We start from the raw sequence: 12,433 nt of genomic DNA, 5'->3' as shown, positions 1-12,433 counted from the left end.
CCAAAATAAATGTTCACTTTTTACAAAATAACTTCTACTGTCTCCCACAAAATATTTTCCCCTAGAATAAAAAGAGAAGGAAAAGAAAGAAAACTAAAAGAACGAGAATTAGAACTTTTAGAAAGGTTAGCCCCAATTTTCTACTGTACACCTTGCAGTAAAAAAGGATTTTAAAATTCGGAATTCAACATAGGAAACTAATACTGAATTGGTGCAAAGAGCCTAGACTCTCCGGATAGTCTTGTAGTACTGTGAAGGTGACTATTTTCACAAGACAGCATCCATGATGAAGCTGTAAATGAACTTGAAAAGGCCTATATACACAATCTCCATAGAGAGCCCATCAGACTTGAATATGCTCCATGAGCCACTCCACACTAAACAGGCAGTGAGCAGGAAAGAAAGGGGAACAGTGGTCTGCGGGACAGGTGATGGATCATTCTGGAAATTATGTAGAACAGACAATTGCGCCAAGAGGCGTGCATGTGGAACTGAACGCATGCTGGTCAGGCAGAGACTCTGGCATCAGGACAGAAGATCCACTACAGTCAGGACCTTCCTGCTCAATGAATCAAGTTTCAGTGGAGGAGCTTTAGAGTGCCATTATTTCAAGACTGTAAGACATTCCTGAGGCCCCTTCTTCTGAGGAAGACAAAGAAAGTACATGCCCTGTATAAATGCATCATATTCAATATGACAGAGGCTAAAACCCTATACCCCTGAGGCCCTGACTAAATCACAACACATGCTTCTTAAAAATGGAACTAAAGGTGTTATAATATTTTAACAAGAAAAACAGAGCCTAGAATCCTGATTCAAAAGCCTTGTGCTCAAATCAGGAAATAAAGGAGGGTACGGTTCCCATGAAAATAGAGGGGGAATCCATGGAGTAGAGGAAGTAGATTGAGGGGGAGGGAGGGATAACAGAAAAAGGGAGAAAATGCAGAATGAAATAGACAAGGTTATGCTAAGTACATATATAACACAGTGAATTCCACCTTTATGTGTGTGTATATATATATATATATATATATATATATAAAGCATCAACTAGAAAAGCAACAAATAAATAGAAGGAAGACCAGTAGAGTAGAGTAGAGAAAAGGGAACAGGGGAAGTGGAAAGGGGAGGGAAAGAGGACTAGGGACTTAAGTGGAGAATATTATATTTTATGTATGTATGATCATGCCAAATTGAATCCAACTACTATGTATAACTATAAAGCACTAGTGAAGATATTAAAAAAATAAAACTTGTGCTCAATTCCCATGACTTGGGGCAGCAATCTGTGGATCTGCTTTATAAAGTGCAAATGTCATAGGAATGCGATTGTTATGACACCGACGATGCTTCAGAATGCTTCCTGGCCCTTCACTGACATTCACTGTCTTTGACGTGGGACATGAGGTAGATGCTTTCATCTCTTGGTTCTAAGGTAATGTCACAGTATGTCCCAAATGTTTGCAGCTCTTCCCCAAGACTGTCATTATGTGCCTCTCTGCCCTTTGCTTAGGCTTCCCCATGTCTGGTAATGTCCTTCCTCTGTCTGTCCTGTGGGCATCTCACCTTCTCCTCTTTCACAATTCCTAACCAAGAATGTACACTGACCATTCCCATTGGGTCCCCACTGTACTCAGGGCAGACCACTAGTATCATCTCTGCCTAACAGAACATACCCTTCCATCAGGCGCAAATCATACCTTAGTTCTCTTTCTAGCATCATTGGGTTGCATGGTGCCTGACAAAGAGGGTAGCCTCTGTAAAGATTTACTGTGCAGGGCTGGGGTTGTGGCTCAGTGATAGAGCGCTTGCTTTCATGTGTGAGGCACTGGGTTTGATTCTCAGCACCACAAATGAATATTAATTAAATAAAGATCTTTCAACAACTTAAAAAATATTTTAAAAAAATTACTGTGGGATGGGGTTGTGGCTCAGTGGTACAGTGCTTACCTAGTACTCGTACTGGGTTTGATCCTCAGCATTACATAAAAATAAATAAATAAATAAATAAAGATATTATGTCCATTTACAACTAAAAAAAAAAGAAAACATTTGCTGTGCAAATTGATACTTAATAAGATGCCATGAATACATGGGAAACTTTTCAACATCAGGAACATTACTAATTTTCTGACTTTCTCTGTGTTATCAGTTCAAAGTTCAAAGACCTATACTCCAAGAATGACACAAGTTGAACCAAGACCTATAGAAAATATGTGCACTTGCCTGACCAACATGGCATACTATTCATTTTATGGGCATTTCTTAATTTGTATTTCTCTAAACACACACTTTGAAACTGCCTTTGGATCATCCCAGGAAGCAGACGTGAAATGTGAGGAGGAAAAGCAAATACAGGGAAGGAAGAAAAAACATGGAATTTGTGTGAATGAGCTGGTTAGCCCACAAGCCACGCTTGACGAATGCATCTCAGAATTATGCCTCCAAGCACAGGAGTCTGGCCACTTATCTGCAGACTTCTGTCTGCAATTATGCGAGGGGTATATCCAGAGGCACTAACTCCCCCACAGACTCCCAGCCATCTTGAATTTAGGCTCCTGTGGTTTAGGAAAAAGGCCTGTAGCAGACAACCTGAGAGACTGAGAATAACGGAGGTGGGGCACTAGAGTGCTCCTGAACTGTCCATGACAGTGCAGCTGAAACAGAAGGTAAGCCATCGCACGTGTTGACTGTTGATAAGGAAAAGGCAACAGGATTAAATAATTAAGGTCTTACACCATATTCATGCAGTTAAGTAAAACCTTGATTCCAAAACAGAATCCTTGATGGAGCCCTAAGGATGCCCTAGCTAGACCTCAGGGATGGAGTTCCCAGAGTGACAGGTAACACTGCCAGCTGATGCTTAGTGATACCAAAGACTTGCACACCCCTCACCTCAGCCCTGACTTGCACCCTCCACCTTTCCTTCCATCACCCCCACCCCACCATGACCAGTGAGAAAAGACTAAGATGGCCACGCCTCCTTCCTAACTCACTGTGACTTCTTCCCACCACATTGGTCTTGATAGTGTCAATGAAAACGAGGGTAGAAGCAGTACAGAGGAAAGGTTCCATCATTAAACACAGCTCTTCCTCCCTCTCTATGTTGGGGAAATCTATTACAAGCGACAGTAAACTTATACTACTTAGCTTTCTCCAAGTCTATTTGGTGACCACAGAAATTGTTACTGGAAATTTCTATGTCAATTGGAAAACAGAACAACTCCTCTTCCTTTGCTGTTCTATACCTGAACCTCTGCACAGTTTATTTGATGAGGATGTCAGATACCCAACTCAGCATCTGCACACACACACCCTCCACCCATGCTCTCATCTGCCTCTGATCCTACCACAGAGAGCAGCTGTCCATGAATTTGGATCTTTGTTTCTTGCAATCAGTCTCACTTTTCCATCATGAGCCTTTTAGCTTAATACTGGCCCAGAATTTTGAGATAAACAGATGTCATGGCAGTGAGATGAGAAAATAGGACATAAAAGCAAAAAAATCAAGGCTGGCTTCTAAAGCAAATGTTTTTTAAAAGGAAAGAAGAGGAAGAGGAGGAGAAGAAGACACAATATACACACTCAACCGACTGAGAGAAATCAGAAAACACCAAGATACATACCTGAAGTTTAATATCTGACAGATGTCACAAGGTAACCTTTGTTAAGATGAGGTAAGACCAGCCCTTAAAAATTCACCAAAGGGAAAAAAGTAAAACCAGGAGTGGCTTCATGAGGAGGTGACTTGTGTGGTGATGTAGACTCCCACATTCAGGGACCCACACTTGGTTTAACGTTGCGCTACTACCATCTTGAAATTCTTAATAAGTTTGAAGAAAAGGCCCCAAGTTTTCATTTTTGCACTGGCTGACCACAAATCATGTATACAGTCCTGGATAAAAGAACAGAAACTTGGCAGTGAGCTTTTTCCTCTGCAGGCTGGGCATAGCAAGGAATTATTCCAAATACTCCCTCCCTGATCCCTACGGATTCATTTGTAGCCACCTCGTCTGGCTTAAAGATACTAGGAATTTCAGATTACAGATATGTTGGGTGGAGAAAGGAATCAGTAACCTGGTTGATTAGCACCAAGAACAGGAAAACTTGAAGTTCCAAATGGATAAGATTATAACTCCTCCCACCTACCAGTTTCCTTATTTACAGAACGAAGTAGGAAAATAATACTTGGGAAAATAACAAATGATCACTCTTCAAAATAAAGTTCACTGAAATAAAGCATGATATCTTTGTGAAGAAAATTCTTTAAGAGTTCCCTGTAGTGAAACTGAATGAGAAATCTCTATTCCTAAAAATAAAAAAGACAGCACAGGCCACAAAAGGTCACCAAGTAGTCCCCAAGGACAGCTGTGGAAATGGCTGTCGCCAGTCATCCAAGTCCTGACTCTGAGCCTAGGCTCTTATCAGTCATCAAACTTCCTCTCCTTAAATAGTGCTGCTACACACGTCAGCTTTCCTCAGACAAAATTAGGGATCTGGCGTCAGAACCTCAACTGCTAAAACAAAATAACACCTCCCCACCAAGTTACTTTCAGTTGGTACTGGATTGTCTCTTGTTGCATGTTCTGGATTCACTGTTTACCATCATGATGTTTGTGGGAGTCTTGCTTTTCAGTTCTACAGAAGTTGGCAATAGTGATTTCTGAGCTTGATAGCTCCAAGCTATTGGGGCAGCCATCTTACCTTCTTCTATAACTACAGAAATATACCTTGTGCACCACAGGATGTTGCAAAAGATCGGTAGATATAATCCCAGAAACACAGAGTACCTTAAGTGGTCCGGCGTGCCAGAGTATGTTTTCCTTTGGAAAATTGGCTAAGAGAAGCCACTTATTGTTTAGAAGTTTATATATTGGCTTTGACCTGAATCTTACAAAATGTCTTTATGTATCTAAAAATTTCCTTGTTGACTGACATTAAAAAGTACCAAACTAGAGACAAAATCAGAAACGTACTATGTAGCCTGAGTATGTGTGTGTGTGTGTGGGGGGGGGGGGGGGGGGGGGGGGGGTGTGTATTTGATTAAAACTCATCCTTGGGTATAGATGTCGTCTTGTAAAACCATCTTCTGTCAATAGGAATTGCAAGTTGCAATGACCTCCATGGGAGAAGAGACATTTGTTATTTGGATGCGATCCTAATTACAAAGTAGCTCTATGAACAGAGACCAAATACTGCCCATGTTTCCAGCAACAGGGCATAATTTGGACTCTAAACAATTGAAATCTGTTTGTAAGCAAACAAGACCTCTTTGCTGACATTATTACTCTACAGAAGTATTTATTGCCAAGACTTGAAATCCAGCAAAAATGGATTTCTTTCTTTATAAAACATGCCAAAAAGATGTTAAAAGCCCACTAACTTGAAAGAACACAATGTCATATGACCTCTTCCAGCTCTTTATAAGGAAAAAAAAATGAGTGCTGAGACTCTTAAAATGCAACTTTTAACTATAGAGAGGGTCTAGTTTGTACGTTTGCATTTAAATCTTTCATCTTTGAAATGATAAATGAGATTTTCCTGTATTTAAAGTGACATTCAAACCACCTATCAACCTCAGCCATTGCTCATCAGCACACACACGTTGCTTTCCTCTTCTGCACTCTATTCCCTCAGTGGAGAGGTGTCTGGGAAGTCGATTAAAGCTCATCTTTATGACCCCATAAGTGGCTGCCAGCCCCAGGAAGATGGACATTTGGGCTCTTCGCCAGGTCAAATGCTTCCCATTAGACAAGTGGAGACCATGAAGCTTCCAGCAGTTAACTGGCTCTAGCAACATGACATCACTACCACTCCGATGGATACGGGAAACTCTTGAACAAATGATGCTTTCCATTTTTAAATTCAACCTTCCATAAAACAGAGAAAAAAATATCAAGTTGCTTATAACAAGACAGGTCACCAGGCTGATAATCACAAAAACAAAAAGAGAGAGAGAAAAAAATTATGGATTCAAAGCAGCTTCAGAGATTCAGATTTTTTAAAAATTATCTTTTTTAGTTGTCAGCAGGCCTTCATTTTATTTATTTATATGCAGTGCTGAGAATTGAACTCAGTGCCTCACATAGGCTAGGCAAGCATTTTGCTGCTGAACCACAACCCCAGCCCCAGAGATTCAGATCTATTCAGGTTTACCGATAAGGTAGAGACAATCTTGGGGGGCTGAGATTTATCCTTATTTTCCAAAAGGAAAAATTAAGGGATATAGAAAATCAGCTTGTTTATTTGGCTGTAAATGAAAGCTGAAGCATACGCTAAAATTCTCTGATCTGCTTCCTATCCCTGGAGATCAGTCCATCAAAAAATACCCTGCTTCCTCCATTGAGGAACTGAGGATGAACAATTTTACTGATCACACTCCAGTCAACACACTGTGTCTAGTCAATCCCCAGAAGAATTTCTATGCTGTACAATGGAAAGGGCAGTTAACTGAGATTTAGGAGAGCTGGGTACCCATCTCTTAGGCATCTTCCAAGACCCTCCCTTTAGCCTCAGTTTTCTTTCCATCTATAAGATGGCAGGACGGCAGGACAGCAGGACAGGGGGAGAAATAGGACTGAAAACACTCCCAAGTCCTTTACAGTAAAGAATTCATAATTCCTCTGATTGCCGTATATATCTCTGATATTCGCTCTGCCTTGGGTACTGGTGAATGCATTCAACATTCTAATATTAATCAGCCACTTCTTGAACACCCACTTAGTTCCAGGCACCTGGATGATGCATGAAGAAGCTACATTACAGATGTAGAACCCGATCCTCTGCAGCTTACGTTGTATTAGGAGATAAACACAAAATTAGGCATTATAATACTAATAGTGATGATAAGCTCTTTGATACACATCTGTACAAAGTGCTACGGGAGCCCAGAGGAGGGGGGAAAATACATCTGGAGGAATTCAAAAGTTTTACAAAGAAGATGAAACCAAGCAGGGCCTTGAGAGTCTGCAGGAGGTGCTTCCTAAGGGGGGACAGGGGAGAGTGGCCTTCCAGCCAGAGGCAGTAGGACATACAAAGGCTCAGGTGCATGAAAAGGTTTGGCATGCAGAGGAAAAGGTGAGAACAAATGGGCACAGTTCAACAGAAGGGACTTTGTCTTAGCTCGATTTGTGTCACCATATCAAAATACCTCAGCCTGGTAGTTTGGAAAGAAAACATGTTTATTTGGCTCACGATTCTGGAGACTGAAAGTTCCAGATGGCATGGATGAGTCTCCTGGTGAGGACCTGCTGAGTTGCCCCAGAAGATGATGGAGAAGCAGAAATAGAACCAGCCACAGGTAGAAGCAACATGTGTATAAGCAAGGGGGCAGTGAGGGCCCTGGCCAACCTGTTTACATCAACTTGCACCCTCAGAAACTAATCCACTCCTGCCAGACCTCACTCATGCCCAGAGGCACATTAATCCATCCATGGGGGGAGCCCTAGTGACCTAGTTTCCTTTGACCAGGCCCCACCTCTTAAGGTTCTATCACCCCAACACCACCACTCTGAGGATCAAGCATCTAGTACATGAACCTCTGTAGGACAAACCAACCCCATAGCAGCCTTTCTAGGGCAGAGATCAGCATCATTTTTTGTAAAGGGTCGGTGAGTAAATAGCATAGGTTTTGTAGGCCTACAGCATTACTTGCAGCTATTCACTTCCATACTTACAACACAAAATCAGGCAAAAAATAATATGTAAATAAATGAATGTGGCTGTATTGCAATAAGACTTTATTTACAAAAACAGGCAGCAGTCTGTATTTGGTCCAATGGTGATACTCTCACAGCCCCTGCCCTTGAGCATAGCAGGAGGTGATCATAAAGGTCATCTGGAAACCAGAGTATAGAAGTTCCTATAGGCATTGCAGAAGGACTTGGGGAATATTAAGACTTTTTTTTAAATAAAAAAAAATGTGATGATATGATACAACCTGAGTGTTAAAAGTAATAGCAGAAAGCATAAACATTTTCTCACTTTGAATCATTAAAATAAGAGCAGTTATCTTTCTGCATTTCCTCAGATTGAATCTAGCTTGGGAATGTTTTTTTTTCCAAATAAATGTAGAAATGGGGTTCTTTTCCATCTGGAAAACATTTTGCCTAGTGCATCATATCCCACTTAGACTGAAACATCTGACCAAAAATTTTAAATCAGAAAAAGTAAAATCTCTCTCTTCAGTAAAAGCATTGCTTATAAAACTTGCAAACATTTCCACAATGGTAAGAACTTGAGCTGATAAAGCACTGTGAGGCAGTACATGCAGATCAAGGAATGTTTTCTTGCTATGAACAGCACTGCCACCTGCACAGACACATTTCACAAGACAGGAGCAAACAATTAGGAAAAAAGAAAGGCAAAGTTCATGGAAACCGTTTCAAGTTAGATAGTAAAATAATATTTATATTATGTCTACTTTGTCAGGGACAAAGATGCTCAGCACAACAGTGAACAAGATGTGTGGCTCTCAAAAGAGTTCACACTCTAGGAATGGGTCAGCAAACTTTTGTTGAAAAGCCTAGTTTGCATTTAGACTTTGTGAGCCACATGGTCTCTTGCGAACACTCCACCCTGCAGTCTCAGCCTGAGAGCAGCCAGAGATGACAACATGGGGAAGACTGGCTGTGGCAGAGTTCTAATAAAAGTGTAGCTGTTTGTAGATCCCTGGTCTAGAGCAAAGGAGACATTAAACACACAATTGAAAATAGGTCAGATATGCAAAGCTCTAAGAAGCAAAGCCCAGAGATCTCTAGGAACACGTTTGAGGGCCTGAACTCTGCCTGAAAGGAGCTAGAAATAAGAGAGGAAGAAAGGCCAGCAGAGGAGTGGAGGTAAGGAATACTGAAGAATGGAGAGGATCCCTGCGGGCTGCTGTGAGGTCTCCAATGTCACTAAAGGGCAAGAGCTGTCAGGTCACACAAGGGTACCAATGGGTGCATCGGGACCATGGATTCCATTCTAAGGTAAGAGGAGACCATTAGAGTCTTCAAGACTTGATCAATCTGCATTTCTTTCTTTTCCTTTCTTTCTTTCTTTCTTTCTTTCTTTTTCTTTTTTTTTTTTTGGTGCCAGGGATTGAACCCAGGGGCACTTAACCACTGAGCCACATTCCCAGCCCTTTTAAAAATATGTTATTTTGAGACAGGATCTCACTAAGTTGCTTAGGGCCTTGCTAAGTTGCTGAGGCTGGCTTGAACTCACGAACCTCCTGCTTCAGCTTCCCTAACCACTGGGACTACACGTGTGTACCACTCGTCAGCTCAATCTGCATTTCTAACAAATTCAGAGATGCTGGTGGCAAAAGTTCATATAGACAAACTAGCTGGGAACCTAAACCAGCAGTTCAGAGAATAATTCTGTCTAAGAAGGGTTCCACCAATAGGAGACTAGGTGACCAGATCTTGAGTTGCAGGGAACATATTTGGGATCTCAGGAATCCTGTGGAAGGGAGGGGGAAACTGAGTCAGGGGACAGAAAAAAGTCAATACTACTGTCGGTCACTGGGACTGTGTCCTGCTGGAGAGCCGGTGAGGAACTATGTGGAATGCACCAGGGAATGTCAAATCCTGGACACCTGCATGCTGGCTCTCAGGCTGTGAAAAACCTTTGGTAGTGAAAACCCTCTGGCAGCAATACAGACACTGACGCTAGTGGTGGGAGGCTTTCTGGGTGCAGGGGACAGTCCATGGAGCTGCTGATAACTCAGACATGTGCAGATATATATGATAAGGCATTAATACAGCTTTTTGCAACTAACCTTTCTGTTTCATCAGAAAGTAAATAAGTCAAGAAAAATGCAAATGATTTTCAAACACTGTCAACACTTCTTAAATAACCTCCTTTCTTTGATCAAAGACTGAAGTTTGAAAAGCTGAAGTACGTTTCACTTTCTCTTTTTCGCTGTACCCCAGTACAGCGATTAAATCCAAGACCTCACACATGCTAGGCAAGCACTCTACCAATGAGCTACATCCCCAACCCTTTTGTGTGTATTTTATCTAAAAAATTTAATACCATATCACAAGGAACATGTTCAAATTATTTAGCAACTGAAAGAGCACAGAAAAAGATCACTCAGAACAAGCCTTAAATGCTCTTTGGGGCACCTAAGTGTGAACTGGCTGAACCAACCCTGCCCCTTAGGATATGGTAAGGACAGAGCAGGGATGGCACAAAGGCAAGCCCAGAATTCCCACAGAAGAGGGATTACATCTAGGGCTGGGATTGTGGCTCAGGGGTAGAGCATTTGCCTGGCACATGTGAGACATTTGGTTTGATCCTGAGCACCAAATAAATAAATGGAGTTATTAAAAAAATGTTGCAAAATCTATTTTTTTAAAAAAGGGACTATTTCTGGAACTCTACCTGGATAAAACATGAATTCAAAAGCACTACCTGCCACATAGCATAAGAAAGCCAGAAATGATCTCAGATAAGTTTCTTTAAGCAAAACTGAATCTTCCAGTCAAATTCAGTACAGTGGAACCTCTGTATCCGTGGTTGGATATTCGCAGACTCAATCAACCAACAATCAAAACAACTTAGAAAAATAAAACTGCATCTGCACTAAAGACACGTGGGCTTTTTTTCTTGTCATCCTCCAAATGATAGCATGTAGGCATTTACTTGGAGTTAGGTATTATAAGTAAACCAGAGATGATTTCCTTTCAAGTACATGGGAGGACATGGGTAAGTCTATACGAACACTACAGACACTATTTTACATAAGGGAACCAGATCCCCCGTGGGTACCAAGGGTACCACTGTCGCAAATGTTCATCCAAGACAGGTACCCAGGCTCCGACACACGAACACTAATGACTGCAAACACAGGTTTTCTAACCAATCTACCTCCCTGCTGTAAATGGGGAATAAAAGTACTGGTTACCCAAATAACAGTCCAAGGTCAACATGAGATTAAGGTTTTGTATCTGAAGGTAAAATATTTCAAACCGATTTCGTGGCTTCCAACTTGGAGCCTCTGCTGTCGGAGCGGCCTCCCAGGGAGGAACCGCTTCATACATTTTAATAGCTCACCGTCAGCTCCCTGGTCCCGGGGTGGAGGTACACGGCGTTAGTGGAATTTAAACACTGTGATCACAGGTCACTGTTGTAGCAAAATTGCTGTGGCGACAGTTTAGTTACTAGAAGAAACCTAATCGATGAAGACAAAAATTGGTCTGATACCACAGCTGCTGGCCCAACTCCATGAGTCCAATTATTTCACTGACCGCATGTATCATTTCTCCCCTTCCTTACTCAAAAATGACTCGGACACATGGTTTGTTCTTTTTGCTAAGCTAAATACAAGGTAAGGAAGGACTCGATGCTCTTGCCTTCTTCCAAACCATATTTTGTATCTCACTGTCACACTTCTTGAAGTTAGGCTTAGGCTGGGCTTTGCTGGGTTCACTTGAGTAGACACTGTGGCTTAAGTCCACTCGCAGACATGACTGGTGACCCACCTTTCCTGCAAACATCATCTAGGAGAGTAAAAGATTTGGGTGAAACTTCAGGGATTCCCCCAGCAGCATCATTGTTCATTAGCAGCTAATGTCCATTAGGCTCCTTTTCTCTCCTCCATCACATATGATCAGTGAACTGGTCTTTCCTTCAAGAGTCTCCCGTCCATCTCTGATAGGAATGTTCTCGATTTATTGGTAGAAAAGGTCTATCCCCAGGGTTGAGTTTGCAAATGTTCATCCAAGACAGGTACCCAGGCTCCGATATATATATATATATCTCACATATATTGAGCATACTGCTTTAAACCTGGCATCCAACCATGTTCCTGATCATTGATTCCCACCTGATTTCACCCTTGCAAGATCAGCAATGGACAAATTCAGAATTTCATGATAAAACATGAGCGCCTGCAATGATTTGATTGGGAATTAATTAAAACCAAGAAAACCCCTTGATGCTCGAAGTAGACAGTACTTTAGAATTCTTGGATCCAGCATGTCTTCCTAACAACAGTTAGTATGGTGATGGCAATGACGATGACAATGAGCAGGAGGACACTGGCACCTTAAAATCTTACAGCGCTTACACAGACTACCTCATTTGAGCTTTACTCAACTTCATGAGGCAGACAGAAGAGATATTTTCCTCACTTTCACCGGTGAAGAGACCGAGTCTCAGGGATGAAGTCACCTGCCCAGTGCTGAATGACTCGCACAGTTGAAAGTCAAGATAGAGACACAGACCTTGAGATTCTAAATTCCACTTGCCTCCCTCATGACACACAGCCTCCTCCTTGCTGGTCCCCATGGCTTCTCAGACTGCGTTTTAAACTCTGTGGTTGAAATTTAGCCTCCTTGCCTTTCAGACTCATGAATTTCATCCTCGGTGTCTCTAAAGTTCCCACACTCCATTCAACAGCGCCTGAGTGGAGCCCATTAACTGTATAATGAAGGCAAGACTG

At 41.8% G+C, this 12,433-nt stretch overlaps 1 protein-coding gene across 10 annotated transcripts in view; it reads right to left on the bottom strand.

Annotated features, from left to right (window-relative positions):
- Rapgef4 (Rap guanine nucleotide exchange factor 4) overlaps positions 1–12,433 on the bottom strand; it is a 288,628-nt gene that overhangs the window by 150,411 nt on the left and 125,784 nt on the right. Inside the window, exon 1 of one of the 10 annotated variants that reach the window (XM_058580193.1) lies at positions 3,627–3,647. The exons of the other annotated variants lie outside the window; for them this stretch is intronic. The gene's annotated coding sequence lies outside the window, so the exon portion shown is untranslated. Of the gene's footprint in view, positions 1–3,626; positions 3,648–12,433 lie in introns of those variants that run through there. 10 annotated transcript variants of the gene reach the window in all.

The sequence above is a fragment of the Marmota monax genome, unplaced genomic scaffold (assembly GCF_021218885.2).
Source record: "Marmota monax isolate L192 unplaced genomic scaffold, Marmota_monax_Labrador192_F-V1.1 WCK01_AAM20220418_F8-fsc00007, whole genome shotgun sequence".
Taxonomy (NCBI): Eukaryota; Metazoa; Chordata; class Mammalia; order Rodentia; family Sciuridae; genus Marmota; species Marmota monax.
Note: the sequence above shows the minus strand (reverse complement) of the source record. Positions and strands in the feature narration are given on the sequence as shown.